Raw genomic sequence first — 27,202 nt, forward strand, 5'->3', positions numbered from 1 at the left:
ATTTATTTCTGTATGAAATACCCAACTAACAACGACATTCCTGGGATGTTCCGTAACGTTACGCTGAAATAACGTTCCAAAAAAAACATTGTCATAACATTCTACAAACGTTATTTGATGATCATTGTAGAATTATGTTCCAACAATGTCGCAGGAAGGTTGCATAGAATGTTGTGCAATAATATTATCATAACGTTCAGCAGAATGTTACAGGAATATACTTTGGAAACGTTATCATAACATCGTTAGCGAACATTATTAATGAATGTCCCAGGAATGTCCCAGCAACGTTACTTTGGAATGTTCGAGTGAAAACATTCATATAACATTGGCTTGAAATGTAACTGGAATATTATGGGGTGACATCATATTTACATTCAAATAATTGTCCCAACAATGTTTCAGGAATGTTACTTTTGAATGTTCGAGAGTTGATGTTCATATAACATTGGCTTGTAATGTAGTTAGAACATTATGGTGTTACATCAATTCTACTTTCAAATGAATGTCCTAGCAATGTTACAGAAATGTTACTTTTGAATGTTCGAAGGTTAACATTCATATAACATTGGCTTGCAATGTAACTAGAATATTATGGCGCGACATCCTATTTAACTTCAAATGAATTCTCTAGCAGTTTTTCAGGAATGTTACTTTTGAATGTTTGAGTGTTAACATTCTCATAACATTGGCTTGCAATGTAACTAGAATATTATGGTGTGACATCATAATTAACTTCAAACGAATGTCTTAGAAGCGTCCCAGGAACGTTACTCTGGAATGTTCAAGTGAAAACATTCACATGACGTTGGCTGGCAATTTAGCTAGAATATTATGGTGTGACGTCATATTTACCTTCAAATGAATGTCTTAGGAACGACCCAGGAACGTTACTCTGGAATGTTCAAGTGAAAACATTCATATAACATTGGCTTGAATTGTAGGTGAAATATTATGGGGTGACATCATATTAACATTCAAATAATTGTCCCAACAATGTTTCAGGAATGTTACTTTTGAATGTTCGAGAGTTAATGTTCATATAACATTGGCTTGTAATGTAGTTAGAACATTATGGTGTTACATCAATTTTACTTTCAAATGAATGTCCTAGCAATGTTACAGAAATGTTACTTTTGAATGTTCAAGTGAAAACATTCATATAACATTGGCTAGCAATGTAGCTAGAATATTATGGTGTGACATCATATTTAACTTCAAATGAATTTTCTAGCAATGTTTCAGGAATGTTACTTTTGAATGTTCGAGTGCAAACATTAATATAACATTGGTTAGCAATGTAGTTGGAATATTATGGTGTTACCTCAATTTTAATTTCAAATGAATGTCCCAGCAGTGTTACAAAAATGTTAATTTGGAATGTTCGAGGGTTAACATTCATATAACATTAGCTTGCAATGTAACTAGAATATTATGGTGTGACATCATATTTAACTATAAATGAATTTCATAGGAATGTCCCATGATATATTTGATATTTTATTCATGAATTGAAGTTAGTTTATTCATGAATATAATATAATTGTAAAAGTAGCATATCTACTCTACACTGCATTTGCAATTGCTAATACAATGGGCAAATCCTGTCATTCACCAGGATATCCAACTAACAACGACATTCCTGGGATGTTCTGTAACGTTATGCTGAAATAACGTTCCAAAAACATTGTCATAACGTTCTACAAACGTTATTTGATGATCATTGTGGAATTATGTTCCAACAATGTCGCAGGAACGTTGCATATAATGTTGTGCAATAATATTATCATAACGTTCAGCAGAATGTTACAGGAATATACTTTGGAAACGTTATCATAACGTCGTTAGCGAACATTATTAATGAATGTCCCAGGAATGTCCCAGCAACGTTACTCTGGAATGTTCAAGTGAAAACATTCATATAACATTGGCTTGAAATGTAACTGGAATATTATGGGGTGACATCATATTTACATTCAAATAATTGTCCCAACAATGTTTCAAGAATGTTACTTTTGAATGTTCGAGAGTTAATGTTCATATAACATTGGCTTGTAATGTAGTTAGAATATTATGGTGTTACATCATATTTAACTTCAAATGAATGTCTTAGGAATGTCCCAGGAACGTTACTTTGGAATGTTCAATTGAAAACATTCACATAACGTTGGCTGGCATTGTAACTAGAATATTATGGTGTGACGGCATATTTAACTTCAAATGAATGTCTTAGGAACGTCCCAGGAACGTTACTCTGGAATGTTCGAGTGAAAACATTCATATAACATTGGCTAGCAATGTAGCTAGAATATTATGGTGTGACATCATCATTAACTTCAAATGAATGTCCCAGAAATGTCACAGGAACGTTACTCTGCAATGTTCGAGTGCTAACATTCATATAACATTGGCTTGCTATGTAGTTGGAATATTATGGTGTGACATCATACTTACATTCAAATGAATGTCCCAGGAATATTCATTAAATATTACCTTTGAATGTTCCAGCGTAAACATTTATATAACATTGCCTTGCAATGTAGTTAGAACATTATGGTGTTATATCGTTTTTACTTTCAAATAAATGTCCCAGCAATGTTACAAAAACATTACTTTGGGATGTTGGAGTGTAAAAATGCGTATAACATGGGCTTGCTATGTTGCTATAACATTATGGTGTAACATATGTACATAGTTGTATAACTGGTTCTATTAGAGCTTTTGTTGGTAGTTTAATAAATAGGCGAACAACAAACCATTAAAAAAAAGATTAATTTTACTTTTACCCATTTTGCCATCCTCCTATGCAAATATTGTTTTGACTTGTACCAATTGATAGCAATCATTTGTCTTTTTCATCATAACAGCTGTTTGCAATCATTTTACTTTTCTCATTTTTGTATGGGAATTATTAATAGCTCTATCGATATTCATTATTTTGAGAAATCGAGCACAATGGTACAGAGAGTTTTAGACATTAGCCAAATGTGATTAATTATGAGTTGCAATCAGGAACATTATGGTCAGGCAAGTGTATCCTGACCATGACGGTTTCCACCGCTAATGGTCGCTTCTAGATCCCAAATTTTCAACTGGGATATATGCAATAATATTTAGAAAGAAACCTATTTAAACAAATTAGAAGCTTGCATCTAAAAGCAACAATGCTGTTGACATATTTGCTCGGAGCACGCCACACAATATTTATATTTTGCATACAAAATTACATAGAAGTTACCTTCTCATTTTGCAGCAAGATACAGTAACTTCAAGTGATGTTTTAATAATTTGGGAGTTGTACCACTACGCTTTAACAGAAGGACAACTTTTAGTTTCACATTAACTCGTTTTTATTAAATTGCTATAATAGTTGGTGCTTGCAGTTTTTTGAAACTAACATAGTTAAACTGCAGTAGTCAATAAAATGGAAAGTAAGATTATTGACTTGCTAAAATTCGCGAAAAGAAAGACACTGTATTCACTTTGCATACAGTTTATAGATGCTATTAACTGAAGATCCTAAATACTTGGTATGTAAAATAATACTACAAAGTTTATAGCAAGAATGACAGACTATCGCTGTATGCGTTTTGACCATAAACTCATTAGTAATGTAGTTAAAACCTCATTAGTAACCTGTTAAAAATTTGAGATAAATGCAAATATAGTTGAAAAGAGCAAATTTCAAAAATAATACCAACTGGTACTGGTACTAACTTCAGAGAGCGCTGAAAAAGTAAAACATTGGCTAATTTGATAACAGGCCAACGCAAAAAAGTTTGAATGCAAACAAAGAGTTTCTAAAGAGGAAAGTGTAGCAGTAATATAAATGTAACGAGGTTATAAAGCTGCAGCACTTACTAGTTCACAGTAGTTGCATCTGTTTAGACTGTTCTACATATACATTTGGTAAATAGGCATAAAGCATTCAGCTACAATTGTAGTTCTTAGAAGTAATGATGATGCAAAAAACAGTCTTTATATAAATTGACAAACGACATTTTATTAACAAGTACTTTGATTCTATGTGTGTAACATCAACTGATATGTTTTAGGGGAATTAATAATACTATGGCAAGGTTTTAAAAATTGTAGCATTAAGTTTTGAAATTCCAAAAACGATAATTCAATTGGCTTGCCAGATATTTGTTTTTTCATCATTAAAAGCTTTTACAAATTATATAGACGAAATACAAGTAAGTTTAATATGTGTATTAGTACATTTTAAACAAATTTTTCATGTTTACATTTTGTTTTGTAAGTTAAATGTTTTCAACCAATTGATTAAAAATGTATTTTGTTGAAATTATTTCAAAAGACTTGAGTCTGCTGTTGTGAGCCTGTGCAATATTTTTAAAAATTTTTGGTTTGAGTTTTGATTTATTATACCAAAACAACATTGTTTGAATACTTTCAAATTACAATTCAATACTCGATTTATTCATACATTTTATTTGCATAACATAGTACCGAAAGTATATACCTTTCATTCCGCTAAATAATTTAGTTCTGTCATAATGTTAGAATAATAATAAATGATGATTTTACCAAATATGGCAGTTTTCATCAATTTAGTAGTTATACTAAAGACCTGGTAAGGAGTTGTTATACTGTGGTGTATTTTATCAGGATGTTTCATAGCTTCTGTTGTTGTCAGGTTTCAACTCTTTTGCAGAATCACATTGTACTAAGCATAAGTTTTAGGGTGCAGTAAGAGAAGTTACCGGAGGTTGTATCAGATAATTGCTAGTAATTCTAGAGAAATGCTATGAGGCATGATTAACACCTCATAGATGCAACCTTCCAAGGAGGGAAAACTCTAACTGGAAAAAACTGGGTAATCTGTTATTGAAATAGATTGCAGCTGAGTACATGCTTGAACTGAATCAGTGTTTTTGCATTACATAGAAAAATACATGTGCATGTAGAGAGCTCCAAGTCAAGTCATGTTTATGAAAATCTTTAACAAGTTCACATTAAATTAGTTTAAAAAAATTCATTTTTATCATGTTGCAGTTCAGATCCCAATAGGACCCTGAAGGATAAGCTAGATTAATTTGGCTTTAGAATTGTTAAAATACATCATATATAGATTTGATACTAAGCAAAATGGCTATAGTACAATGCAACCACAAATGGTTTTTCTATTGTCTGTTTGGGTAATAGGGTTTGTGCATTTAAAGTATATCATAATCCATTTACCATAAAGATTTCTTCTCCAGAAAGGGAGATATTTAAATATCTCCCTTTCTGGAGAAGAAATTGAAAAATGCTGGAATGTAAGAACAACTGTAATCCCAGTAGTCATTGGGGCACTGGGCGCAATAACACCGGCGCGTAAAATATGGCTTGCCCAAATACCAACAGCAATCAACTCAGGTGAGTTGCAGAAAAGTGCGCTATTGGGAACAGCTAAGATCTTGAGGCGAGTGCTCAAACTCCCAGGTCTCTGGTAGGAGACCCGAGTTAGAGCAGAATTTACCACCCATACGGGATATCCGGGGTGAGGAAACAATTTTTTTTATATATATATTGTGGAGGACTAGACAAATGTATTAACTATGCTCTTATCCTTAGATATCAATGTTCTGTATTACAACCTTATGTGTGCTTTTCTATTATAGCCTGTTATGTAACACTGCATGCCTCACAGGCCTGCCGCAACGTAATTAGGTGTTATGTAATTATTATGTAAGTGGGCGACGCTGTGCAACACGTATTCATGATTATATATAATAAATAGGCTAAATTCACTCACACGACTGATCACGTTTATGCCTGCCTGGGTGGCTTAGTCAGGACCATTCTACCAAAACTGATCTAGCTTCAAGTAAGGACTGCTTGGGAGATACCTAAGGAAGGCTAAGGGTTGGCTACGCTACAACAGGACCTGATCAGAAATGCCATAGCATTAGAGATCAGGCCCTACAGTAAGCTAGCCCGGAACCTAGACTAGCCTAGATAGGGTCTCAGAGAGCAGGCTGTGTTAGCGTTCCAAGTGAGCCTGAGATTGGGGCAACCAGCCGTGGCCTGATCAGACTACTAGGTGTGTCAGGCAGGCCGACGAGGGGAAGGCCCAGAGTTCAGGCTGCACCGGCTTGTTAGGATAGTAAGGCTGGCTCAGCTACCGGGCCAAGCCATTACAATATACACATATATATATATATGTATATATGTATATGTATATATATATATACATATATATATATATGTATATATGTATATGTATATATATATATACATATACATATATACATATATATATATATATATATATATATATATATATATATATATATATATATATACATATATGTAACAACTGTAACACATATATATTAATCTGTGTCCAAGTGTAGTCCTGTTATAGCAATGATAATAATTACCATCTAGCTTCAGGGCTCATAGCCTCACTAGCTGAATGCCTGGCATTGCAGGGGTAATAAAACAACTTATAAACAGTTGCAGTTAATGTACTGTAATTGTAATGTAGTAGGTAATGTAGTGTTTATTAGCAGTTATATTACCCTTGCAACGCAGGGCATTCACCTAGTAATAAATGAAGCGTTGTGCATGTCTTGACAATGTTCTAATGAACTGGAATGTTTTGCAGAGATAAATTAATCATATTAGCAATGAGCATATTAGTCTTATTAACAATGAACAAGATGAATGTTTGAAATATGTGACATATTATCTGAAAACCTACCTCAAAGAAGAATAATGGCTAATTTTGTGAATACTTTTTACAGAAGCAGCGGACCATTTTAACCTTAGCTCAAGTGTTGTTTTTGTAGGCCCAAATTTATTTTGGCTTAGTGTAACTTTAACTTAAGTGACCTCATAACACCTTTCAGAGGTACATGTATATGGTTTCATTTGATACCATGCCTTCAAAGTTTGCTCCATAATCGAATTAAGGGCAAGTCAGTTAATGTCAACTCATGCATACCTCAGATGTTTAGATTTGTCACTCTGTAGCTTTTAAATGAAGTAGACGTATTGAAAGTGATTGTTAAGTATCCCTACCATAACTTTGCTAGTAGATGAACTAGGAAGCCTCATACTAAGTCATACACTGTGAAAAGAAGAAAAGCGATGAGACATGATCAAAGTCAACTAGCATTTGCAATGATTGGTGAAACATGTTTATTCATATAGAAGAGCAATAAATGTGAAAAATTCAAACAGCAAGCAGTAAGCGCTGTAAAATAGTCAGCTTGTCTGAGGTTGGGTGAAAAAAATCCTCCATAACATGACAAAAGCAGTCACAAAGATTCTGTTATAAATTCTGCTGATGTTCCAAGCTTTAGCTGTGGGTAACAATATCTGTAAAGGCAAAGGCTTACAAAGATGTTTGATGTCAGAGATAGTCATTGACTCCGCCCAATGCACTCGTGCAACTGCATCAAGCTTTGAAAATATAAATTCTAACTGTTTACATGTTTCAAAAAACAAATAAGTCTGGTAAATCTAAAATTTTACTGTGCAATCATTGTTGGAGCTGTAGGAAGTTGCAGCTATGTGATTGCAGCCAATTTCATGCGCAACTAAAATTGATAGTAGTTGCTGCAGTGTAAACACACCGTAAGACATTTCCACTGTAAGCCTATTGAGTGATGTCATAGCGAAGAGGCAAACTGGTAAACATGACTAAAATAGTAAACTTTTGATTGATTACTGTTCATGCAGTCATGGAGCTTACTCCATGAATAATACCTACTTTGGGACAGCCATAGCATTGCTCAATGAGCGAATGATGGAGATGCGATGCACATGAGACTGGTGGGTTTAAATATACCATAGTCATCTATTTTGGCAGCACAACTAAATGTCTGGCCAGGTGTTTAGTTGTAAAATGTTGACTTGCAACAAAATTCACATTACCGTTATTTGATATGAAAATATTCACTATGTCTTACTCTGTTGTGTTGTAGGTGCAAAAGATGTGGAAATGTGATTACAAGCTCTTAAAAGCTCAAAAACGAACATAAAATCACAGCCCCACGAGACCGCCGTAGTTTGGATTCCCTTTCCAAAACGGCTCAAACGTGATGTAGTTGTGAGAGATGGATTCTGTTTACACTTTCATGCAATCTTATTCGTCAAAATGTTTTCGCAAATATACTTCGCGCATTCAATCAAACTATGTCTATTGTTCTTACGCGTCAGTTTTATCGTCATTGTAATGCTGTCACTTTTAGCACTGATATCTTATAACTTATCGCAAAAGTTCATTAAATATTTTAACCTTACCCCGAAGGAGTACATATCATTGTCTGATAATCATGACGAGCCTGTTGGTCACCTTTGATGATCGAAAAGCGCTGCAAAATTTATTTGCGAAGTGTTGGGTCACATTATCAGATTATGACTTGCCAATTAGACCAGGCCGAAGCAAAACTGTAAAGTAGTGAGCATCTATATTTGATATGCGGTCTTTGGTAAAACCCAAAGTGTTTGTCATAAACTATTGCTACGATAAGTTTTATATTGAGCTTTGTATTGGCCTTTCCATTCACGTGAGAACATACGTGACAAGACAATAACCAAACTTCGTGGTTACGTCATCGAAATAAAGAGATTCTAAGCTATGGCGGTTTTTCGTTTTTGAGCTTTTAAGAGCTTGTAATCCCTTTTCACATATTTTGCACCTACAACATAACAGAGTAAAACATGGTGAATCTTTTAATACCAAATTACTGTAATGTGAATTTTATTGCAAGCCAACCTTTGACACAGCTGCAACTATAATAGAAGACAGCTTCAAAACAGTGCCATTATATGTTGTAGCCACATGAGTATCAAAATGATTAATAAAAATTTGTGTGTATTTCTATTTTCAGAATGGCTGTAACATATATGCAACATTCCAAAACATTATGGTTAGGATGATGGCCCATGCGCCGCACGGTGAGATGGCATAGATAGTCAACGCATAGATAGTCAACGGAGTGAGCTCGTGTTAGCAGTCAGACATCCTCAGCCTGTGTAACAGTCCTTGACAGTGAGACCGTCTACTGTCGTGCTATTTGAAGGATGTGATTAATTCGCTCATCTCTTAGAGCTCAACTAGAGAAGAGTTCAACATGCTAGAGAATTAACAGACAATAGCTGCGTTTCCATGACGCTCATAATTTGCAAACTGAGCCAATCCACAAGTTATCTGCGTCATGGAAACAGCATAAATCCGCAAGCTAAGCGAGTTTTGCGATCTAAAAAACATTATCGAATCCATTGTTCTTGCCAATTATGGAAACGGCACTAGTGTTATTAATGTGCATTAGAATATCGATGACAATCACATTAAAACATTTTCACGATTCAGTCGTTTTTATTTCCATTTCAGCAGTCTCAATGTGCCAACCTTCCGAATCATTGCTGCTAAGCTCAGCGGGGACAAGACTGCTTAGCTATTGATTGAGTCATTAATTAGGCTAGTACTTGACCTCTGAGGTCAAGCCTGGTGTTAAATCCACATCAGCAAGTGTTTATTGAAACGCTTGATTGCAGAGTACAGTGTGTACATAGCAAAATGCTTAATTATTCATATTCTCTGATTGTAACGCGCAGTCACTCGTACTAATTCCTCATTGAAGTTGAGAGCACTTTCGCAGGATTTTATTACATTCAATTTACTCTTTTCTACATTTCAAGTGAACTTAGGTACAATATACCAACATTTTACTCAATCGAGGCCTGCATTTGTTTCACCTATGTTGTCATTTAAGTTCCTTCTATTTTATTGTTTGCATGCAAAACTTTAGCACAGAATAGAAAACCATTTTAATATTTAACAAGGCTCTTTAAAACACAAACAAAATTATTATTAATGAAGTATCCTTATTCAGCTTTAGTCTTGCTTCATGCAATGAAAACAACTTCTCTATAAGATATCACTGTTTTTCTGCAACAATGCTTTATTCAGTTGCAGAATTTTTAAAAAACTTTAGCTGTTTTATGGTTATAAAATACCTGCAAATTTTCCAAATGTATAAAAGGAAACCTTATTGCAAATATCGTTCACAATAAACGAGCTGCTCTGTTTAAAGATCGGTCTATTGTTAGGGCAATGTTAAAAGGACTATAACTATGTTTCCATGGTGCGCAGTACTGCGATGCAGCCCCCTCCGAAGTCGAAGGGATTGACACGTTACCATGCTGCGCAGTGGTTTTCAGCAAATTAGCCAGAGAAGAGACATTGTATAAATCGAATCGCCTGATGGAGAAATTGAATCGATCATGGATACCGAACATCAGAAAAGGTCTTTTTATGCTTCTGTCATCATTATACTTTTATTTACAATACACAATCACAATGTTTTACAAAACTTGAACACAATTTTTACAAAGTAATATATTTTTAATAAGAATTTTTTAAGCAATATATTATTTAAACGTTATTTAGGACGTGCCTCCTGTCTTTTGAAAGGTGTTGGCATCGATAACAAAGTCTGGGAAAGTAATCACCTCATCCTTGTGGGCGCAGACCATAATTAAATATAGGTGAAAGAAAATCAGATTAGAAAACAAGATTAGCAGGATAGCTTTTGTACTATTTCATGGCCCTCGAAGAATCCGTTTTCATGGCATGGGAGATATGTGCAGCCACCGCGCAGTTGCTGTTTCCTTGTTGCAAATTTGTACAGACTTCGCACTGATGAGTGCGCAGTGATTTCAGTGCAAAGACGCCGTTTCCATGATTCGGAAAGGGCGCAACTCCGAAGCACTGCGCATCATGGGAAAATAGTGTATGTCAAAAACCCTCCTAAGAAGGTTGAACTGGCTAATTTTGAGCACCTAATATTACTGCTGCAATATTTGGGTAGCCCTTTTGCTAGATTAATTAAACGCTCATGCTCTAATATTGTTCGATTCATTTTGGTTCAGTAAATGTTTGTTCCAGCTGTCTCAAGCCATTTTTAGTCCTAATAGTTCTATAAAACCACGGGTACGGGTACGCTGTAAGCCTCATAAGGACACAACAGAGAGCATTTAAATCCAAATTGCTGATTACAGCTGATGTCTGATCAGAACTTTGCAGGATAAAAATAAACTAACTTGAATTGCATAAAATTTGCAAAGTTCTCACAATTGTATTCACATAGTTAAACAGCTGCAAAATGGCTGAAGACTGTTTTGCCATAGATATGTTGGAGATTATATTCATGACCAGGGGAGTGTCCTACTACATGACTGACCCTGACACTATATTGAACTCATAAGTAATGTTACCACTTATACCCCATACAGAGTGAAGTAGCAGGGATAGCTCAATATGTATGTGTGCCTGTGTGTGTTGGTCTGCGTACTGCTACTCATGTTTAATTCTCAGCTTGACCTTTGGTGTATTTTAAATGCCAATGCGCTGGCTGAAGCTCACTACCCTTTCTTGAAGGTGACATTTACGAGCCTATTTAAGACCTATTAGCTATAGGAGACTGGGCAATGCAAAGCAGTGATGTCCTACATAAATAACCGCATGCTTTGTGACAGAAGGGCAATGCTTTGTTCACTTGCAGCTGGTCAGGCAAGTGAGTCATCATTGTTTACACTGAAAGAATCAAGAGACATTTTTGTTGCTACACGTAATTTGATATAACTACTAAAGCACACAAGATATTTGTTTCAAATTTTAGATACACCGCTTATACACTATGTATTTCCTACCCTGCAAATTTGTAAACATGAAGTTGAATATTTCATATAAAAAGTGCGAGTAAAAGTGTATATTGATGCACATGTATTCCAAAAGATATTGCAAAATTATCAATGTTGCCATATGCTATGGGCTAACATGTCAGATAGCTAGGTGTACAAACTGATTTCAAATGCATACACACTGGTACATCGTACGCTGATTACAGTCTGCCATGAATATAAATGTTGGGTCTTGGGTGTTATGCAAACAGCATCAGCAAACTCGTAGAAAACAAGCGACAAATGGTACTCTTTTCTAGACATACTGTGAAAGGCTACACATGACTAAAGACGACCAGTCGGCTAAGCCTTGATCTGAGATTCCCTTGTTAGCTGCTACCTTTGTAGCCTCCTGATGAATTATAATCCTGAAATATCTGGAGGTGATATTTTAACTAACGTTGCGCTGTGCAGTGGAACGAGCATGGAAATCCCTGATGCAAATTGCTTTGTAAAACCGATGAAAGAGTTTTAGTGACCACCAGCTTGGGTATGTCTGCAGTGATTCCTTGTAAGTCGACACCCTGCCGTATGCTCAGTTCTGAGCCTAGACATATCTTTGTGATGACAGGATGAGGTGGAAACATACCACCTCTATCTTTTACACTGATTAGTATCGCATCAGGGGATGATGCGTAAACCTGGACAGGAGGCTATAAAGCTGGTGCAGTCATTGCAGTTGAGTTTTAAGCTCTGTACCTCATAACCTGCTAAATAAATATCATATGCTAATATTATTATAAAAAGCATATGTATCAACCATAAAATAAATTTAACTACATATCGCTGATCTGCTGCAGTATTATTTCAAGCCACTCTGCTTTCTGTATATCTGCTTTATACACTAACAATAAGTGAAAGTAGCTAATACCAAAATACATTTATATACCCAAATTATGCACCACAATATGAGCAGCCATGCAGTTTAGCATATGCAGCGAGGCTGCAATGTGTGCCAGATATTTTGTTTTGTAGAAAACCTGGAAATATTGGTCATATTTACCTACCGATGCACTCCACTATGTTCGAGCCAGACCTTGACAGTTCGATTTCCAGCTGTTCGCTTGATTTCAAATCATCATGGAAGTCATCGTCACCTTCTACATGACTCTTTCTTGGTTTAGATGAGAGAAGTAGAGGCAGGAGCCATCTGTGTCATTAAAATCACGTTTTAATTGCATAACACAATTGCAAAGAATGTTATTTTTAATAAATTTCGGTAGGTCTCAGGATCTTTTCACGAGTGACATCGGAATACTGTGCCAAAACTTATCCAAAGTTTCCAAACCAGCCATTGTACTTACCACTTAGATTTAATAGCAATTAATTTTAAAAATATTATTAAATTCACATAAAAGCTTTGCATCCATAAAGCTGGTTGCCGTATGACATTAATTAATACTCAGCATTTAGGTGGCTGAATGGCATGTGGTAGAGTCGCAAGTGGTGATAAGTGAGCATGCTAGTCACAGTAAATGTACTAAACATGGGCTAGTTAAGTTGAATCAAAAAGCACTAGAAACAGTATTGCTGTTTTTCTAGCAAAAAAGCCATTTTAAAGCTGATCCAAAAAATAGGTGCGAGCTTAGCAACAAGGGTAGTTACCATTTTTAGAACACATTCTCCTATTCTGTAATATATTTGATTGTTAATGTGTTTGCTTGCAGATTTCGATGCCATCTACCAAGTCCAGCATACTAATAAGTTAAGACGAAGAATCATAGTGCTATACTTTTAAAATTATAAAATAAAACACATTTGTCTACCTTTGGGTTGTTATGTATAGAGTTCCATTATAACATGTTTTATAGAGAAAACAAATAAAGCAATTGAGGATTTCAGGCCTATGCCAACATAGGTCTGACATATAAGTCTGACAAAGATACTGATGCTCAGCAAACCAAGCCAATCAATGATTAACCAGATTTTTGAGAATACAATAGAAACACTCATGAAGAGATCTGCCATCTTACAATATTCAGTTATGAGATACACAGTTTTACAAGCAACTTGTGTGGAGTATAGTATGGAAGTTAGTGATGTACTTGCGGTTATTATACAATGTATATAGTTAAAATCAATACACTCAGATTTTCAACAGTTTTGCTGGAAACAATTTGCTGTTAGAAAGTTGCTGGCAGCAAAATCACAAACTACTATCTACAACCACCACAAACATGCTGCTTTAGTAATGAACTTGTCAATTGAATAGTTCACTGATGACATAGAAATTGTAATGACCCTCTGTTTAAAGGATTATTAACTATAAGTGCTGGATTGGTGGTTCAAGTAGTTGGTTTATGATTTGCGAATTTATAAAGGACTGTATTTTAGGTGTAGATTTAATGTCAAGAATTAGACTGGTTTGTTTTAGTTAAAAAACTTTAAAACAGAATATATTTATTAAAAGTTCAAACTTTCAATTGCAAAAACATGAAATATATGAAGGCTAATCAAGTCAATGGCCGATGCTCATTGCGCAAGTCTAAAAATATAAAGAGTGATACAAGAGCAGAGTGATACGTAGAGCGTGAGTAAAATATGGAGTTCAAATTGTTTCTGATCTACATAGGCTTATATATGTTTGCCTAATCAGTCAGGCAATCGTCACATCCGTAGATCACAGACGATTGGGCGCTGCAAAGCTTCCTAGGCAGTAAGCGAGTAAGTACAAGGAAGCAGATAACATTTATGCTAAGCAGTAAAATAGCAGGTGCTAGGAAGTTGGAATAATAAATCTGCAAGTAGCCTGGGCATGGCTCTCGTGGGGATTGGGAGAGAGAGCCTGGGACACATCGCAACACGCGGGGAAGACAACTCTAAAAGCCGACTTCTGAAGTCGCTAATATCACAATCGCTATTTCCGAAGGAGTATCATGTGACGGTCTTATTTATGATCTCCGTGAGTATTATGTATTATTTTTAATCTGAATTGGCAGCAAACAAACGCTGGTTAGTAAGTATGAAATGTTGGTTGCATAATAAATCAATAACGACAGTTATATTATTTCATATGTTCAATTCATTATGTTTTGATTTAATTATAATAAAAAATTGAATCAATTGAATAAAAAAAATTCACAATAACAATACAAACATAGCAAACGAACAGCAATAGAACAACAAAAATGAATTGCACGCTGCTAGTAAAGAAAAGTTTATCTAGTAAAAAGTAATCTCAGTTTTATTTTACTCACGAGTATTATTATTCGCGACAGTTATTATGAACAACTCGGATCTACCACTGCAAAACGGTGCCATCTGAAAGCAAATACTCTTTCCGAAGCCAATAGGAAGAACTATAAATTGGTCAAAACCTGCGATAATATGTTGTAAAACTTGAGACTGTTTTGGTCTCAGTGTGACTATGCCTAGCTTTGATAGATGAATTTTGAATGGCTCCATTTTTATCAGTATAGGAAATGAAACTGCTAACGTGAAAACGCAAGAGAATAGTAGCCTATGGTTCCTATCGTTTTATTATCAAACGAGGTATTTCGTAACCACCCAGCCTATCAAAAAAATAGCGCTTTTTACTAGATCAAGTCACGTTACCGTGACAATAAGCTTTTAAACGCGCCACATCTAATACATCGTGAGATACGAATCTAACGACACGCTTCCATTAGTATCAGTCTGAGCGTCATATGTAACATATGTCGCTCGTTTTGCAGAAGTTATCTTACCTTTTTTTCGCTATGTGTCCCAGGCTCTCTCTCCATATCCACCACGAGAGCCATGCCCAGGCTAGCTAGCAAGAGTCCAGAAAGCTGTTTCCTAATCACATCAGAAATGGTTAAATAAAAGGGGATGAGTGGTTATGTAAGAGGTGTATAATACTCTTAAGACAGGATGCATAAATACTAATATAGAAGTTGAATAACATGATGAGTTCCTTTGTTTCACAATGACAAGTATTCATGGGGTGTGTAACTGAAGATTACAAATGCTGGTCGCTTCACAAAATGGCACCACAATGCACGATTATATTAGCTCAAAATTCAAAGGCAGACACTACCACTGAAGCTGCAATAAATTAGAACTGGAAACAATTGCCAAAAATGAACTAAAGTCAGATATATGCTTCTACTGAGAATACCCTCTAGAGAAGAAAAAAAAACATCAGTTTCTATTAAGCCCCCACAACAAACTAATAAGCATTAAACCTGACACCACTGCCCTACTAGAGCAGATACACGATGTGACCAACCAACAATATTCGTTATAATAGCTTTTGCATAACATAAGTTTCCTCCTAAAAGCAGAAAGCTAAATCTAACAGACTAAAGCTGCGGTCACAGCAGCCGATTTTGGGTCAATTCTCTGACCAATTTTTCTACTGACCGAGAATCGTATCGTGTGAACAGCGCAAACAAGCCTGATACCGATATAGTCCAAAGAGAAAATTTTTTTTCAAAGCCGATATTCTATTTGAGTAGCCAATGACATCTTTTTTACTGTGAGTCATAGTGTCATTAAAGCCTGGTTTCCATATGACAGCACAATGATCGTGCACAGCCCAGTGATCGTGCACAATGCATTTTATAGGCCGCAATGCGGTGTTTCCATCTCGCGCGTAGGCACCACGCTTGCATTGGACAGAGTGGATAATTTCCTTACTTTTTCGTAGGAGAGACAGATTTCTTCGGAAAACAGCCCTCCGTTTGAATTATGGGATGGGTTGACAAGGTCTAGCGGTGTATTGTGGGATACATAATCGTGCGCACCCATCGCAAGGACCCATTCTGTTGGATCCTTGCGATTAGTGTACGCACGTCGCGCTATCGTCGTGTGTTGAAGTTTCCATATCACAGCTGGCCTACGCACGCAGGACGTCGCGGCCTTGTGCTGTCATATGGAAATCGGGCTTTAATATGAACACCATATTTGTCTTCACACCTGTGTATGCTATTGTCATAGCTTCACTCATGAGTAACCGCAACCCGGAAAACTGCTGTGGAACATATAACTGCTGCGCACATTATGTTAGCAAAAGATCGTCCTCCTTATGGTTATCCATTATTAGCGATGAGCAGTGCAAAATAATCAGGCAGTTTGCTAAAAAAGTTCACTAAAAACATTGTAGGAAACAGTCAGCAAAATTCAAGGAGTGACTCACTAAAATATATCAGCTAAAGTTATCTGACCCTGCAAATAAAAAACGAACAAAATCACCCACTCTCAGATCAAACTTGGCCTCTGCACAATGGCTGATCTGAACGCAGCTTAATACTAAAGCCTGGTTCACATATCGATTTCGAAACTCTGGCGGTAACTTGCGCAGCAAAACGCTTGCGGCACTAGGCTCGGTGGCATATGTTCACATATAAGCTACATCGCTAAACATAATCGAGGAATCACATAAAATGTTCGCTCGCCATGCCGTTTCTATAATGGTGACCTTCACCTGTACGAGCATTACATGAAGGTTTTGCCTGCGGCCTTTTGCGACATTTGAACAGCCCTAAACTATTGCGAGGCCGTCTGCAACTATCGGCGGTCCTTGGCTGTATTCGGCGCATAGGTTCCCATTTCACCGCTAATAGCATGTGGTGCTGTCGCCAGTACTTTGCGACGTGTATGGGAACAGGTGAGTGACCAGAGCACACATACACACACACACACAAACAAACTGCTTATGAATCATTCAATAAACTAGTGGACAACCAAAGCGACACAAATGATTGTCCATCCTGGTTAGGTTATTAAACTATTGAGGCACTCTGCTTGCGCAAACTCTAGTGCGTTCTATACAAGAGGTCAGAGGCTTTTCTGCTCCTTCCAACCTCGGACAAACAGCACAAATAAGCCTAATTGCCAAAGAAATAAGTATAACATCATAATTCATGTAGTAATTGGACAAGCACTGATCATTTTTAGTACCAAAGATGGCTATGATTCTTTGTAAAGTGCTTAACCTCATCCTATTCTGATATTCGATATTCTAGAGCACTTGCACTATTTAATTGAAAAAATAAAATAAAAATCATGACTAGGCTGAATTATTAATAACAGTGACTATATACATGTAGAAACGTGTGTATACAAAGGTTACTGCTGCAGCAGAAGCTACTTTGAAAAACTATTGAAAAAGTTTTTATGGACGATACCAGTACAAATGTATAGCAATGAAGCACACCACGGTACTTTGTAGATTTAGCGATTGCTTTATAAGAAACTGAAAATAGGAATGCAGCAGGACATCTGAAATTGAAACGTCACATTAAAAGAGAGGTAATGGATTTTAAAATGACTTTATAAAAATGAAACAAATGGTAATATTAGTTAATAGTAAAAATTACATATACATTTAGTTAGTAACCTACAATCGCAATACGGATACCGAAAAAAAAATGGCCGAAAATCACAATCTTGTGGTTAGTTATGCGTGTTTGCAAACTTGCGATTACAATCTTCGCAAGTTTAAATCCTCTGCGAAGCGAATTTTTTATTACTAAAACTATCCGTATACAACTGGACCGACCGACTAACGCTCACATTTATATATAGATTGAATGTCATCCGCTGCTAACAGTATCGCATTGTAACATATTGCCACAATTTATTTTACCATTGCTTTAACTTATTGAATAATTATATTAATTACACTAACTATCATGGTTGTTTTACTTTAAGTTTGGTCAGCTGCCAATGACATCTTCGATAACAGAACGACTTTGGAGAGACCTCTGCAAAAGGCTATGTAATATTGTATAGCCCTTCGGACCTCTATAGAACCTCTCAGCTATGTATGCATGTATGGACCACGTGATGTAATGGAAGGTGCACCAGTAATAGATTCGCTTACTTGAAACACAGCCTTTTAGTAATGTTGCAAAGGTGACACGCTAAAGCTGTGGTCACGCGATGACCGAACTGACTTAGGTTTGGAGGTTAGTTTACTTTGGGTCGGCTAAGCCACATGTCACATGGCATCCGAAGTCAGTTCGCCTCCTAGATACCATACGCATGGAGACAGGACACTGTTTCATTGGTAGTTTTTATGTATTTAAACTAAATATTTCTATTGTAAACAAAAAACTTTGAGGAACAATTATTAATTATTATTACACAGCAGACTTATCAGAAGATCGTTCAGCTGCTCAGAATAAATCACACGATAGAAAAATTTTGCCAAACCTTCCATCAACAAAATTATACTTTTTGTTAAGATATGAATGTTTTTCTATGCTGAGTACATAACAAACAAAAACAGTCTTCATCATAGTACTGTGGTTTTACATAAATAAAACAGGCAACGATTATTCATCAGGATGAGTATGACACATTACTTATATTCTACAGGAAATAAAACCACAACCATTTTTTAACATTTATGCAAAACTCAAGCACAACATCTTACATTCATGCAACACAATCACAAGTCCGGGAGAGCCTGGTCATAAATTGTTTGATGTTGTTTATTTAACCAAATAAAAAGATCGTCCCATTTCTATTTACCTTTGCTCACACGCACATAAATAGAAATGTGACGAGTGCTCGGTAGAATTTTAACCAGCCAATAAACGCAAGGGTTCGACCACAAAATTTTGAGCAGGATCGAAATGGTTCGTTTCAGCCAGAAATGTCTTCGGCTGAACAGTTTACAACTGACAGCAACGTTGTTTTGTGTCGTTTAGTTCATTTCGGCTCTCACGTGACCACTGACCACCCTTAAAGAGTATTGATGAGTAAGAAATTTGTAAGCTGCGAGTCTAAGATACACCGGTAACTGCTCAGTTGAGCGATAATCCCATTGAAATACAATTCTTGGATAATACTGTGATAGTGTGGCATCATGCGGATCGATCACCCATAGACTCTCCTTCAATCTATTGCATGTGTGTTTCTATTAATAAGACAAAACTGTCACCATAGAGCTATAAGCTGGGCTGACTAATACTTTTTAACGAATGCCATAGCTGTTTAGTAGTTAAAAGTTACCGGAGAAGTGGAATTGTCTGCTTCAAGGAGAGATAGCTTTATTGTTGCAACAGTATGTGTAGACGTGAACAGAGCCGTATAGCACACATGTGAGCTCTACGACCCTGAGAGTGAATTTTAAAAAGCTGAAGTTTTTGTTGTTGATGAAAAGCAGCTTAGCCTCCAAAGCTTTAGTTTTAGTTTTAAAGGTTGACTTGCGACAAAATTCACATTACAGTTATTTAGTATCAAAAGATTCACCATGTCTTACATTGTTGTGTTGTAGGTGCCAAATATGTGGAAATGTGATTACAAGCTCTTGAAAGCTCAAAAACAAAAAGCCGCCGTAAATTGGAATCTGTTTATTTCTCTGACGTAGTTCTGACAGTTTGGTTATTGTCTTGTTACATGATGTTCTCATGTGAATTGAAAGGCCGATAAAAAGCTCCATATAAAACTTATCGTAGCACTAGTTTATGACAAACACTTCGGGTTTTACCGAAGACCCCATATCAAATATAGATGCGCGCTACTTTCAATTTTGTTTTGGCTTGATCTAATCGTCACGTCGTAATCTGATCATGTGACCCAATACTTCGCAAATAATTTTTGCAGCAATTTTCGAATATCACATGTGACCAACAGGCTCGTCATGATTATCAGACAATGATATGTACGCCTTCGAACTAAGGATAGAAAGTTTAACGACTTTTTACGGTAAGTTATAATATATCAGAGCTAAAAGTGACTGCATTACAATGACGATAAAATAGACGCGTAAGAACAATAGACCTGGTTTTATTGAATGTGTGAAATATATTTGTGAAAATATTTCGACGAATGAGGTTGCATGAAAGTGTAAACAGAAACCATCCTGTAACAACTACGTCCCATTTGAGCCGCTTTGGAAAGAGAATTCAGACTACGGCGGTCTCATGTGGCTGTGATTAACTGTTGGTTTTTTTAGCTTTTAAAAGCTTTTAATTACATTCCCATATAATTTGCACCTACAACACAACAGAATAAGACATGGTGCATCTTTTGATATCAAATAACTGTAATGTGAATTTTGTTGCAAGTCAACCTTTAACAATAGGTCATATATAACAATCTTAATTTTTGTTCATGAAATGACGAGAACACCTATTGTAGGTTTTCGTAAACAGTGTTAAATAATACAGTGTGATATTCACTGTTCTTTTGAAACCTTTGGCTCAGTTTTTGTCGTTGCTTGTCACAGTAGATATTACAAATAATTAACAAAACAATGAAGTGTTCAGTTATTGTTATTAGCTTGCTTATATGACATTGTCAATTTACTAAACAAATCTTCCTTTTGCAATTAGAAAAATAGTTTGCGCCCATCTGGGGCATTGGTCAGTAATGACACAAGAAACAACCATCGTAACCGAGACTGTCAACTTGCAGAAAATTCTCAGATAGATGATTTATACAGCTTAAAGGCAATTACGCGGCTATATCAAACAGTCAGTTCACATACCCGTTGAAATGATTGTTGTATTGTCAGATTTGCTCTTTACAAAATAAGAAAAAGGGGGATGCACCTTCAAAAAAATTTCCAAACCTTTATGCAATCTTGTTGTTGAATTTAACTCGAAGAGAGATTATCTCATTTATATCAACTTGTAAAAATCACAATTAGATAAATTACAGAATTTAAAAATTACAGTTACTACATGGTCATGTCATAATAATTAGTCTACATGTATTTGCTAGAATAGACCATGGATCCGCATAAAGTTACTTCCACTTGGCAATGCTTAAATAATTTTGGCAAAGATAAATTTTCTTAGAATTGTGTAACATATTAGCAGACAAATCACTGAAAATTATGTTTTTTGCAAGGAATGTTAGAAGTGAAAAGGTTGCTTTGCTTGTTGTCTGATGGATTATTTTTGGACTCAACAAAGTTTCATGCTGTAAATAAAAAATGATTATTGAGTCTTGACTGACAACTTGCAACTTCGTTTTTCTTATCAGTCAGTACAATAAATAGTTGTGTAACATAAACATGATGTACTGCTCACAAAAGAATCACCTCAAAATCTCTTTCTCATAAAAGAGTCTTCAACTTATTCACTACGTAATTCATTTTAGGTTGAACATAATTAATTTGTATCAACAAAAGCCATTCAAACAGCTGCTCACAAAATGGGTCAGGCCAAACAAGGCAAGTCTTCGTCGGATGCGATGAAATTCGTATGCTCTCTACGAGCGCGTTTCAGAGCTTTTGTGCTTATAGATGTTGGGAATCATCCGCAATTAACGTTTCACATGAAATGAATACAAATGCTATATATATAATACTTATAAGAATCCTTTACTGTCAGTTTCACATGAGCACACACTACAATAGTCTCCATACTAAGCATTTGAACCAAGAAAATTTGAATCCATTCACTTGTAGCTACAAAAAGAGAACCAAACCACATAATATAAAAAAGCTCCAATGAGGGGCTTCCGTCTGATTTAAATTGTCTGTAAGCCCCACAGAGGGGCTTATAGTAGTGCATGAGTTAAATCGGTCACCACAAGGCAAATATGGTATTCATTATTCGATATCAAGTTGATTTCAACCCTTCGGGCACCATTTTCGCAGGTCTGCGAGTGTGCAGTGGCTTTGTGTAAGGCAGTTTTGTAACTGATCAACAATTTGAGGTTTCTTACCAAATAGCGTCAAATCACGTCCATTAGTAGTGAATAAATCACTCGACGATATTTATTCAGAACTCTTTTAGCAGTTTTAACACGACATCATGAGTATAGGTAGCGGTAATCACATCGGTAGTTTCAGAAAAAATCACCAACTTGTCGGAATCTCCAACAGGTATTCGGCGTTAAGTATGACTCGCTTGGTCTTCCATAACCGTGGTTTTACGACGTTTTGTCAGTTTACGTCTAATAAATCTTTACAAAGAGATTAAACGCCTTTTTGTATTACTGTATAATGAACCAAAATATCAACCGAGATTGTTTGTGGGCATATACATAGAATTTAGTTATAACTTTTCGGAATTTATGAAGTTCGATGCGTGGGAAAGCTAAAAATCTACATCGTACTCCTTCGAAAGATTTCGAAGGTATGCATTTACATCGTATTATGCCTGAAAATATCGGACAAGGCAAAACTAGGAGGAGGAAATATCCGCCATATGATTTATTTTTCCGGTTGTTGTAGTTTAATTAATGATTTAACGATGCTTAACTCATCTGCAATACTTGCAATAAAATTCACAATATAGTAATAAATGATATTGACGCTCTTTGCGATCGTTATTGCTGGTGAGTAAAGTTTTTTGCATTGGTACAAATTCAAGTTTTTCTCCGTAAATAAAACCGAGTGTTAAAGACTGTGTTTCTAAATAATTGCACTCCATGGTGGTAAACTGCAGTGGATTATCGTTCTTGGATGCGTTTGACGTTGGAAAACAGCTTGAAAAGCATCAGCTTGCAAGTTTGAACGCCATTTCCTAAACTTAATTTGAAGAATTCTTTCTTTGCCATTATTTTTGTCTCCAAAATTGTCTCCATAAAGATGAAGATCTATACGCATATATCAAATGAGTAAAGACATGTTTGTTAGTCACTGAGCTACTAAACTTGTTATTCAGTTGGAAAATGTTGAGCAATATTAGTAGTGACCAACCAGCAGTTTTTAGTGGCCAGATTTAGGGTTTGCAACTACAAGGTTATCGGTTCAATCTCAGTCCAAGTCCATAACCATTAGATTCTTACCATATAGATAGTTTATCGATTTGTTGTTTGCAAGATCTCTAATGTGGTTTGTTTGCGATTTTTTAGAATGAATCTCACAAGATCTGGCCATTATCCTTGCAACTAATCGTCTAATCGTTATCTAGTCAATCACCACTACTATGGTCAATTTGCCAACCATACACCGGTTCGGCTCAACAGTAAATTCTCCATAACCAATTGAATCGGTATCAATAAATGTGGGACAGGTGAGATCTAGACATATTTCTTGCATTTTTCCATCACTATTGCAAATTTTCCATGTCTGTGTTTTTATTATACATGTTGTAGGCTTACTAATATGTTATCAATATGCTTTAATTCAGCTACATGGAAAGTTTGTTTATTTGTGCCCTAAGCCCTTAACGTCGTGACAACCATATCAAATTCGATAAACATACCATATAATATTCAGTACATAAGACCAGTCCTTCTACTGCAATGTCGCCTCGCGCACTGACCAGTGTGTATTTATGCTACACCTACAAGCTTCCAGCTCGCTGCGCTGGAAGATGTTACCATAGAGCATTTGTGTTTGAATCCCAACAGTGACTTCGTTTCTTTCATGAATTTAAATAGTATTGCTGCGGTGTCTGCACAAAAATATGACGGTAATGTAATTCATGGCACGATTTCTAGTAAAATTCAACTTCAAAAACCGTTGCAAATCAAAATTACATGATATCACATATAGGAATTTATTTATAAAATAGTGAAATACCAGTAATCCTACTCAATGTGAGCTGATTGGAACACCAGGTCCCCATTATTCACCATTCGAAATGTCATCACTAGGATTCTCTTCTGGAATTACGTGATATGTTTTGAATTTGATGTTGGTTTTTGTAGTATCTGCCTACAAGGCCACACTTCAGTATTCCATTTGACACATCCACTATTGGGCATTCACACCTTTTTCTTGTACATGAATCACGATTTCTGACAGAAATCTGTCTTGCGGCATTGCTACTCTGTTGAATACCTATTATCCGAGGTAGCGGTTTTGTTCTTGTATTGAGGAGAACCAGTACGTTGGTTAAGGGCTTGTTTTTTGTTCTCTGTGATCTTCACTATAACATGCTACTCTCAGGCTTTTGTTAATTGTAGTATTCCCGACGGCGCCAAAAAAGGCGTCCTTACTGATGGTGTTTTGAATGCCATTTCTTCAGCTACGCATTGCCCGCCTCTGATCCCGATTGAACTATTAGCGAATAAAAGATTTGGGCCATGGAAGAGGTCACGGTATGTACATGTCAAAACCAGGATTTTCGAACCAAACTTCAGATCTCGACTTGTACTCTTGAATTTACGATAGATCTATAGTTACTCTCCCTTTAACTGTGATTTTTGTTATTGAAAGTTGGAAAAATTAGTTTCAAATTTAGAAATGCTGTAGTACAAAACGTAGATTTCTTTGGCAGATTGGAAGCACATTTCAACACTAACTACCTAGCACATCAGAATTTTAAGCAGAGAAAATATGGAAATCTAAGAGTTGTGTGCACGTGTACATAATTAAGAAAGCAACTCTTGAAAGTTTGCATTGTGTTAGATTATGTATAACTTGTGATAAGCATGTTAGGTTGAGAATCGTGCTGCCTTTTACCAAAATGTCAACTTAGAGCTAGTAGTGCGATGTAATTTCTTTTTCTCTTTTTATGACATGATTTTCAGCTATTTGATTGTGATATAAGATAGGTATGATTGAAGAATTTGACAATATGTAAGAGGCAACAATAGCTGATTGACTATGTATTTTTAAAAGAGTGTACGCGCTAATTCAAACAAGCTTATAAAGGAAATTGAAAAGGCAGGCTGCTCGCATACTTCTAGATCAACTAAAACTTACAAAATCTTATTGTTTAATTTTTCATTAAATATCTGCACGGCGTTTCTTAAAGCTTTGGAACAATCTGCAATAGCATTAGCAGTGCTTCTCATTTACCTGCGTATATAGCTGTTTGCACATATAGCGTCTCATCAGAAAGGTTAACCTCCAAGTAAATAACTCGACTAATGCGGAGTTGTTAGCTTACAGTTTGTTATTATTTTTTAATGGATATGTCCAAGTTCGTGTTTTTTGCTACATGAGATTTACTAATTAATTTACCGCATTGCTATTCTACAACAACTCTTTTTAAATTTCAAATTATTAAAATGATAATTCAGCATAAGAACAATGCGACTAGGACATTAGTTGCTTCTGAAGAAACTTACTATTAGCGCAACCCTAAATATGATATGCTTGTGCATTTTTCATAATATGCCAATATGAAGTTGCAGCCTTATAGGAAGCTCAGTTATGAAGCCATTAAATAAAAAGCTGATTAGGATGATTTTTAAAATATGGTGGTTGTGCACTCTTGTATCCACCTGTGCCTATTATGAGGAATCGCGATTCCAAAAACTTGAATGAGTGGACAATATTACCTTATTATAGAGTGCCCACAAATAGTGAAAAGAAAAGTATTGCTGGTACTATTTCATGTATCTAGCAAGTGACACTGTGATGTGGCAGATCAACCTCGATGTTCATAATTACTTTGTTAACAGGTTGTTGCCATATTTAGTTTATACTCATATTTGCTTTGTTTGTATTCTGTACTTTTTAGCAGTTCTCATCTGCTAATATAAATGCTTCTTCACATTTCAGGGCTTAAAGGATTGTACTGTAATCTGAATTGTTGGATGAAAGAACAGCCTTCGCCACCACAATCCAAGGACGGACGAGCTGGAAAAACTTTAGTCTAATGTGGTAAAGCATTTGGTGGACTGTAGCATTATTCACAAATATGATCATAGCTTTGCTTGTTTGTCTCTGTGTATCATTGATATATAATTTATTCTGGTGTAAAGGTTGTGGTATTTTTCTGCCATGTTTTGATGATGACAATATATATAGAGTTTAGTCATTTTATAGCTATATTTTTATTGTGTTTCATATTATTTTTTGTTATTATATCATGCAACTGTTTGTACCAAAATATACAGCTTCGGAACCATGCCCTAACTATTGAGATGCTCACAAAGATTATTTTAAGAATAATCTAGTAAAAGTCTTCGTATATATCTAAGGTGCAATATTTGTTGAATGTCCGTCAGCCTTGAGAAGAGATGTTGTGTGAAGGTCAAGCATGGCACATTATAGAAAAATTAGGTTGCTTCCGAGACGTAATGTTGGCGGAATGTTGTATAGCTTAAGGAAAGAATATTGTCGACGGTTATGCTCGGTACATTATAGTAACATTGTACGCAATTCATTAGAGGAACATTCTGTGAAACATCAAAATGTTAGAAATTGTCTACACAGTTACATCCCACTAATGTTCTGCACGAAAACGTTCCTGGGATGTTGGCTAATATCTTTGAGGCAACATCATGAAAGGCATGCTTGTGGAATGTTCTGTAACATTCTCCCCATGTCGCAGGAATTTTGCACCAGATCATCTGCTGAATGTTCCATAATGGTGTAATGCCATACTGTTCCGAACATATTAGAAGACAATATTATGTGAATGCTTATACCCAGACATTTCAAAGTAGCAATCCTGTAACATTGCTGGGACATTCGATAACAATGTTTTGTAACAACGTTATAATAACGTTAGCAAACCTTTTCCTCGTTCTAACGTTCTAGCTAGAATGGTACAAAAACGCATGATTCATTTTTTGGAAGTTGTCCCCCTTTCATAACAAAAAATTATTTAAAATGTAACAAATTAAAAATTTTATAGATTTTTCATTACAGATATAAAAACAAACAAAATAATGAAAAAAAATAATGATAAATTTGAATGATTTATGT

The 27,202-nt window shown here is 35.7% G+C and overlaps 2 long non-coding RNA genes across 3 annotated transcripts; one reads left to right on the forward strand and one right to left on the reverse strand.

Annotated features, from left to right (window-relative positions):
• Positions 1 to 11,719: 11,719 nt before the first annotated feature.
• On the reverse strand, positions 11,720 to 22,406 carry LOC137398734 (uncharacterized). 2 transcript variants are annotated; one of them, XR_010979010.1, is made up of 4 exons: positions 22,312 to 22,406; positions 15,387 to 15,477; positions 12,708 to 12,850; positions 11,720 to 12,410 (listed from the first exon to the last, which is right to left on the reverse strand). It is a non-coding gene; the product is annotated as an uncharacterized lncRNA (long non-coding RNA). The 2 variants fall into 2 exon arrangements; XR_010979011.1 differs by lacking the exon at positions 22,312 to 22,406 and adding an exon at positions 18,509 to 18,631.
• Positions 22,407 to 22,758: 352 nt separating this feature from the next.
• Positions 22,759 to 26,401, forward strand: LOC137398557 (uncharacterized). Its single transcript, XR_010978963.1, has 4 exons — positions 22,759 to 22,926; positions 23,446 to 23,606; positions 24,505 to 24,639; positions 26,051 to 26,401. It is a non-coding gene; the product is annotated as an uncharacterized lncRNA (long non-coding RNA).
• Positions 26,402 to 27,202: the final 801 nt, after the last annotated feature.

This window comes from Watersipora subatra, chromosome 6, assembly GCF_963576615.1.
Source record: "Watersipora subatra chromosome 6, tzWatSuba1.1, whole genome shotgun sequence".
NCBI classification, from domain to species: Eukaryota; Metazoa; Bryozoa; class Gymnolaemata; order Cheilostomatida; family Watersiporidae; genus Watersipora; species Watersipora subatra.